The sequence below is a fragment of the Furipterus horrens genome, unplaced genomic scaffold, assembly GCF_987537825.1.
Source record: "Furipterus horrens unplaced genomic scaffold, mFurHor1.1.pri manual_scaffold_11, whole genome shotgun sequence".
NCBI classification, from domain to species: Eukaryota; Metazoa; Chordata; class Mammalia; order Chiroptera; family Furipteridae; genus Furipterus; species Furipterus horrens.
In genome coordinates this window covers 70495198-70503142 of record NW_028327181.1, presented here as the reverse complement: position 1 = coordinate 70503142, position 7945 = coordinate 70495198, and positions in this window count along the sequence as shown.

Sequence of the window (7945 nt, the reverse complement as noted above, 5' to 3'; positions counted from 1 at the left end):
GGGATGGGGAGCACAGAGAAAGAATGTTTAGAGGCTTTAGCGGGAGTTGGCCCAGGGGACAAGGTGAGCTGGAAAAATGAGAAGATAAATGTGGACTATTGCTAGAAGTAATAGCTACCACTGATGCGCCACCTACTGTGTCCTAGACAACTCACATATATCATCGCTTATAATCTCTTCTCATCTTTATACACCCTACAACAGTGGTCCCCAATCTTTTTGGCACAAGGGACTGGCTTCGTAGAAGACACAAATTTTCCACGATTCCTAACAGGCGAAGGACCGGAACCAGTTCTTGGCCGGGGGTGGGTTGGGGACCCCTGTCCTAGAAGACAGAAGTCCTTTATATCCATTTTACAGATGAGGGTCACATGTTTTATACAAAACAGGACTGGGATTCCCTAGCTCAGGATTCCTTACTCAACGCTCTAATTCCTGGTTCCCCTCCATCTATTTGTCCAGGCCCTTTGCCCCCACTGGTCCTTTTTCTTATTGCATATTGTTGTTTGCATGCAGAGGAGGAAGACAGAAGATGACGTGGGTGGGAATTAAGATTTATGCATAGGACCTCATTTAATTCTCACGATAAATCCTTTTTGTAAAGATTTTATTTATTTATTTATTTAGAGAGAGGGGAAGGGAGAAAGAGAGGGAGAGAAACATCCATGTGTGGTTGCCTCTTCTGTGCCCTGACTGGGAATCGAACAGGCAGCCTGTTGGTTGGCAGGCTGGCACTCAATCCACTGAGCCACACCAGCCAGGGGTCACAATAAATCCTTGAAATAGATATAATTATCTTGTTACAGATGAGAAAATTGAGGCTTAGAGACACTGAATAACTTGCCTAAGACAATGGATATTGGCATCTGGGAAATAAACACCATAAAATCCCTCATGACCTCGATCTTGTGGGTGAGGTGGCCTGGTGACTCATGCCAGAATGTTTGCGAAATTCTTTTTCCAGGAAAAGTTTGGAAGGGCTGGTTGGACAGTAAAAATGACTAGGAAGGGCATACTTCATATTTTCAAATTCCATGAAGTATTTACTAAGAGCTAGTAGGGTAATTCATGCCTTTGAGGTTAAAGCATATGCTTTGTATTATTTCAACCTTTTAAAATCTGTGAAGACTTGTTTTATTACCTGAATGTGGTCTATCTTGTTATTGATTACTGCTTGTATGACATCTCTTTTTCCACCCTTTTACTTTCAACCCATTTGTGGCTTTGAATCTAAAGTGTGGCTCTTATAGAAAGCAAATAGTCTAATCATGTTTTTTATGAAGTCTACAGATCTCTGCTTTTTAATGGGAACATTTAATTACATTAAATTAATGATAAGGTAGGATTTACATTTGCCATTTGCTATATATTTTTTACATCTTTTCTGTTCTTCTATTACTGTCTATTTTTATTCCTTTGTTATTCCTTTAAATATTTTCTTCTGCCCTCCCTCTCTCTTCTATCCTTCAGGAACTCCCATTATGTGTATGTTAATATACTTGCTGGTGTCCTGCAGGTCTCGGAGGCTCTGCTCATTTTTCTGTATTCTTTTCCCTTTCTGTTTCACAGACTGGATCATCTTGATTGATCTCTAACTAAATTCACCAATTCTTTCTTCTGTCTACTCAAATCTGCTGTTGAGCCCTCTATAGTGAATTTTTTATTTCAGTTATTGTACACTTCACCTCTAAAATTTATATATGGTTCTTTTAAAAAAATAATTTATATCTCCTTACTGATATTCTCTATTTAGAGACATCATCCTCATACTTTCCTTTATTTCTTTAGAGATGGTCTCCCAAGGTTCTTTGAATGTATTTAAAATAGCTGATTTAAAGTTTTCGTCTATAATCCAACACTTGTATTTCCTCAAGGATAATTTCTGTTGGGTTTTTGTTTTTTTCTTCGTCTATGGGTCATTCCTTGTTGTTTCTTTGTATATACCATAATTCTTTTGTTCAAAACTTGATATTTAAAATAATACGATGTAGCACTCTGGACACCAGATTCGCCGCTCCCCAGGATTTGTTGTTCTTATTTGTTTAGTGGCTTTTCTGACTTAATCCCATGAAGTCTGTATTCTTTGTCATGTGTTACTACTCATTTCTGCTCCATTAGCCTAGTGATCAGTTAGTTAATGACCAGATAGAGATTTCCTTAAATGTTTAGAAATCAATAAATTAACCGGTGTTTTCTAAGATCACAGAGTTGTTTGCAGATTATTGGTTTTCAAGACTACCATGGAGCTGGGGTTGGAGTAATGGAAACAGAGCAATTAAAATACCAGAGTTTGCGGTTCTTACCAAGAATGCTTTTGAATAAGCATTCCCTGAATTGTTGCCAGGTCACTGCTAAATTTCAAAGTTCTGAAAAAAGTCAACCCTGACAATTTTTGTTAGTTTTCTTTCATGGAGGAAAAATTTTCAGAGGCTCGTACTCTACCATTTTTGCTGTCTCTTTTGCCCACAACAACCTTTTATAATACCATGCTATTAAATCTGTAAAAATAACAACCAAAAAGGACATTATTAATAAATTTCCCAGTGAAAACTAAAAATGTCATCAACCTGAGGTCTTTCTTTTGTTCCTGTAATCATTTTTTAAATTGTATCTTTAAATTATAGCTGACATACAATATTATATTTGTTCCAGGTGTACAGCGCAGTGTTTAGACATTTATGTACCTTATGCAGCGATCAGCATGGTATGTCTAGTGTACATCTGTCACCAGATGTAGTTATTACAATGTTATTGACTGTATTCCCTTCTGTATATTACATCCCTATGACTAATTTTATAACTGGCAATTTGTATTTCTTAATCTTTTTCACCTTTTTGACCCATCCCACTACCCCACCCACCTGGCAACCATCAGTTTGTTTGCCATATCTATGAATCTGTTTTGTTTTGTTTTGTTTGCTTGTTTTTATTGTTTTTCAGCTTTCAACACATTACTCTTTTACTGTCAGTAGAATCTGTAGTAATATCACTTATTCATTCCTGATCTAAATAATTTGTGTTTTCTTTCATTTTTTCCTGATTAATCCACCTGATTATTAATTGTATTAATTTTTTTCAAAGAACCAGCTTTTGGTTTTAATTTTCTCTGTCATTTTTCTGCTTTTTTTCATTGATTTCTTCTATTATTTACCACTTCCTTCTACTTTTAGTTTAATTTGTTCTTTTTCAAGTTTATGAAATTGATATAGATTATTATTAAACTTCTTTTCTAATATAGGTATTTAAAACTATAAATTTCCCTTTAAGCACCGCTTCACTTATAGTCCACAAGTTTTGATTTGTGTGTTTTCATTGTCATTTCGCTTATTTTGTCATTTCCTTTGTAATTTCTCCTTTGATACATTAGGTACTTGCAAGGATATAGCTTAATTTCCCAATAGCTGGAGCTTTTCTGGATACCTTATTGTTACTGCTGTCTAATTTAATTCCATTCCAGTCAGCTCTACGATCTAAGACACTTGTATTTTGAAATACGTTGAGACTTATTCTATGACTCAGCATTCGGTCTATCTTAGTGACCACTCCCAGTGCACTCCTAGTGAAAAAAAAAAAAAAAGGGTGTGTAGAAATTGTTGAATGTATAAATATCAATTACATTAGGATTTGGACTTTCTGTATCCTTCTCAATGTTTTGTCTAGTTCTACCAACTTCTGACAGATGTTAATTTCTCCAATATGATAACTAACTTTGTGTTTGTCCATTTCTTTCATTTATTGGGAAGCTTTGTTATTAGGTAGTTTTATGGGTTGAATTTAGTACCCCCACAAGATATAGGTTTAAGTCCTAACCACCCCCAGCATCTGTGAATGTAACCTTTTCATAAATACTTAGCAGATGTAATCAATTAAGATGAGGTCTTTAGGGTAGTCCCTAATTCAGTCTGACTTAGGAAAACGCTGTGTGAAGACAAATACACAAGAAGAGAGGACACAGTGTGACGACGGAGGCGTAGATGCAAGTGCGGTAACTGCCAGCCACATCAAAGATGGCTGCAAACCACAGCTAGGGAGAGACAAGCCCGAGTCCCTCCTCCGGGTTCCAGAGGGAGCCCGGAGCTTCTGACTCCCCGATTTCAGACTTCTACCCACCAGAACTATGAGAGAATACGTTTTTGGTTGTTTTTTTTTTTTGTTTGTTTGTTTTACACCTAGTCTGTGGTACTCTGTTATAGCAACCCTAGGAATGAATACAGGTACATACATACACCTTAAGGATTTTATATATTTTAAAATATTTAATCTCTATAATTCTGAAAAGTCCCCCTTTATATCTCATAATAATTTTTCTCTTGAAATCTACTTAGTCTGATAGCCATATAGTCACACTAGCTCTCCTGTCTTACTGTTGTGTGGTATCTTTCTGTCCCATTGCTTTCAACTTCTCTGTGTCGTTCTATATAAAGTGTGTCTCTTGTAGACTGAATACAGTTGGGTCTCGCTTTTTTATCTCATCTGACAGTCTCGGCCTTTTAATTAGAGTGGTTAGTCCTTTTGTATTTAATGTACTTGACTGATTTTAAGTCTGCCCAATTGCTACTTGTTTTTCAGTTGTCTCTTTGTTTTTTGTCCCTATGTTCCTTTTTTCTCATCTTCTTTTATTTAATCAAATATGCTACATACTTTATTTTTATTTCTTCTTATGGGCCTTTTTACCTATAGTTCTTTTAATATTTCTAATGGTTTGAAGGATTACAGTATGCATTCTAAACTTACCAGTCTATTTAGAATTAATATGGCATTAATAATTCATGTGAGAATTTTATTACATTAAAATTTTATTTACCACCTCATACGCTATTGTTGTCATATATTCTACACATACATACATAATAAACCACATACTATTATGAAAGTCATTAAACAAGGAAGTTAGTAGACTGAGGTGGTTCTTATGTTGGCAGCCAACATAAGCCGCCAAAATCCAAGCCTGAGTCAGTGCCTATAAATAACTGGAGGACAGGAAAGCAAAACTTAAGATCAACAGTCACAAACAGCAAACTAGGCTTTCCTAAATTGGGCAACCGCTTATGCTATAGCCGCATAAATAAAAGACGTTCCCCTAGCTCTTGCTAGTAGAGCACCCCTAACCACTTCTGATTTGGCACTTCCGGTTTCAAAAATAAAGAACTGATGTTTTAAATTGTGCACCATTCTTCGTAGCGTGATGAAATCTTGCTTCATCCACCTGGGACATGAATCATCCCTTTGTCCAGCGTATGCACAGTGTATATGCTGCCTGCTCATTGGTCACTTAGTCACCACCTTGGTTATCAGATCGGTTATCAGATATTTTGAGAGAGCGAGTGAGAAGGGTACCATACTCACATTACTTTTAATAGAGCATATCATTCACATAACTTATATTGGAGTAGATTGTTATAATTGTTCTATATTATTATTGTTGTTCATCTCTCACTTGTTCAATGTATAAATTAAACTTTATTATAGGTATGTACATATAAGAAGAAAACAGAGTATATTTAAGACTTGGTACTATCTATAATTTCAGGCATCCACGGAGGGTCTTGGAACATATTTCTGAGGACCAGGAGGAACTACTGTCTTTTATTCCTCTGGAGGGTTTTGAGATGATCTCTTTATGATTTTCAGCATTTAATATGACGTGCCTAGGTGTCTTTTTTGTTGTTGTTGTTATCCTGCCTGGGGTTTGCTAGGCCTCTTGGATTTATAACTTGATGTTTTTCTCCAAATTTGGGTGATTCTTAGGACTTTGTTTCTTTAATTTTTTTTGTCCCATTCTCTCTTTAATGAAATATTGTTAGCTTGCTCGATATTGTCCCATATCACTAAGGCTTTGTTCATCTTTTTAAATGTTTTTTCTTTCTCTTCTTCAGATAGTATCATCCTTTCTTCTGAAGTCTCCGATTTACTGTTAATTTCCTACAGTTAAATTTCAACTTCAGATATTTTAGTTTCCATTCTCAGATTTCCCACTTGGTTTATTTTTTATGATTGCCATTGCTTTGTTTAGATTTTCGATTCATTTACTCAATATGACTCTATTTTCCTTTAAGTCCTTAAAAATATTTATAACATTTTTGTCTGTTAGTTCCAATAGTTGGGTTTTCTTAGAGTCTGTTCTATAATTTTTTTGTTTGTTTTTCTTGATCCTGGGTCAAATCTCCCTGCTTTTCCACATCTTTTTTTTTAATTGCATTATGGGCATTGTGAATAGTACATTTTAAGAAGTCTAGATAATTTTGTCTTCCTTTAAAGGGCATTGACTTTTGTTCTAGTAGGCAGTTAAATTACAGCCATATTGTTTTGGCCCTGTCAGCTTTGGTTCTATTAATTATTAGAGTAAGTACATTTTAATTTTTATTTTTTTAAGTATATTTTATTGATTATATTGTTACAATAGTTCCAATTTTTTCCCCTTTGCTCCCCTCCGCCCAGCAACCCCCTTCCCCGACAATCCCCTCCCCAAGTCCATGCCCATGGCTCACTCTTTCATATATTCACTTCCTGGATCTGCCCCTGGTGGCGTCAGATCCTCTAATTTTTATTTAATCTTAGGACGTCATCCTTTAAGACATATTCCCGATGCCTAAATCATATCTTTCCTAGAGTATCACCTGAAACCCCAAAGTGCTCATGGAGGTTCCTCCACTCTGGCTACGTCAGAAACCCAACATCTCCCAGAACTACACAACCTCTAGTATCACCGTTCAGCTCTCAACTCCAGGACAGATCATCTCTGCTAGGCTTTACCGAGCCTCATCTGGCACCTCAACCAAGGACCCATGGTGAATCCCTGTGCAGGCTTCTGTGGTCCTCTTCCTCCCACACAGCTTCTCTGCCCCCACCCCCATTTTTAGCTGCTTCAGTAGCCCACTAATCCAATCTCTGCCCCCTCAGCTCAGCAAGACACCTTTCCACCTCCTGGCACACAACCAGAAATCCAGGGCGATTGGGAGGCTTACCTTGTGTATTTCCCTTCTCTCCAGAGTCATAGTCCTACATTACTTTCTGCTCAAACCTAAAAAAAAAGTTGTATGATATATTTTGTTCAGTTTTGTAGTTATTCAGTGGGAGGACAAGTGTTGTACTAATTACTCTGTTATAGCCAAACATAGTTCTTATTATGTCTTTTGTGACATCAGATTCTTTCAAAACTTTCTGTCTCATGTTTTTGATGCTCCTTTCTAATGGTGCCCTGAGCTTAGGCCTAGTCCACCATTTGGGTAATCCAGCACTACCTTGTCTCTTACTCCATTTTTTTTCTTTTTTGTTTTTCACTCTGTCTTTTATACCTAAAAAATAAATTAGGGTCAAGAGAATAAGAAGACAAGCTAAAAAATGGGAGAAGATATTTGCAAAAGACATTTCTGACAAAAGATTGTTATTCAAAATATACAAAGAACCCTTAAAACTCAGTAAGAAAACAAACAACCTGAATTTAAAAAATGGGTAAAAGGCCCTGGCTGGTGTGGCTCAGTGGGCTGAGCGCTGGCCTGAGAACTAAAGGGTCACCAGTTCGATTCCCAGTCAGGGCACATGCCTGGGTTGCAAGCCAGGTCCCTAGTTGGGGATGCATGAGAGGCAACCACACGTTGATGTTTCTCTCCCTCTCTTTCTCCCTCCCTTCCCTTCTCTAAAAATAAATAAATAAAATATTTTTTTAAATGGGCAAAAGATCTGAACAGGCGTCTCACCAAAAAAGACACACAGATAGCAAATAAGTATATGAAAAGATGTTCGACATATGTCATCTGGGAAATACAAATTAAAGCAATGAGATGCACTACGTACCCGTTAGAATGGCCAAAATACGGAACACTGACAACACCAAAAGCAGACAAGGATGTGAAGCAACAGGAACTCTCATTCATTGTTGGCGGGAGTGCAAAAGAGGATGACCACTTTGAAAGATGGCTTGGAAGTTTTTTATAAAACTAAATAT